Raw genomic sequence first — 783 nt, forward strand, 5'->3', positions numbered from 1 at the left:
AGAGGGACTAAGTTCTGTGATAAAATACTGCTTTGAAACCAGCTGAAGCCCTCAAGAATTAGGAAGATTCTAGTACATTTAAGGAAATGACAGCCAGGGGCCTCCCTGGTGGTGCAAGGGGTTAAGCACCGCACTGTGAAGCAATCCACAGCCTCTGCAGCACGAGTTCGATCCCCAGCCGGCCAGGGAGCAACCCACATGGCACAGCAGACCTCTCCTGTCTCGCCCACTGGTCCCCTCAGCAGTGTATTTCAGTCAGTCTACCTGTTCTGCTCCCCACACTGTCTCTGGTGAATCCTCTCACCGCCCACCCACCCCTAGCCCTGCATCTCTGGCCTCTACCCCAGCTCTTGTATGCATAAATAAATGTTAAGAAAGAAAGAAAGAGAGGGAGGGAGGGAGGGAGGAAAGAAGGAAGGAAGGAAGGAAAGAAGGAAGGAAAGAAAGAAAGAAAATGACAGCCAATTAAATTCAAAAACAGTAGTCATGAACAGCATGAGCTATTCCAGTTTGGAACAAGTCAGACTCTGTGGCTGTATAAACCTGTGTGCGGCCACAGGGTAACCCCGGAGAGGCCATGGGTGATGCAGGCATAATACATCTGTCTTTTTCAAGTAGGAAAGTTTTAGTGCCAGCATGCGGGAGAAAGGAAAACGATGAACTCTGGGAATGGTGAGTGTAAGTTCCTTTCTGTGCCAAATGAGACCATGAGCTTAAGAACCTGTCCAGGCCTTGCCAACAGGAGGCGCATCTCTGGCCTGGGTCACTGCTTGGGGTGCGTGA

This window comes from Talpa europaea (genome assembly GCF_964194135.1).
Source record: "Talpa europaea genome assembly, chromosome: 7".
NCBI lineage: Eukaryota > Metazoa > Chordata > Mammalia > Eulipotyphla > Talpidae > Talpa > Talpa europaea.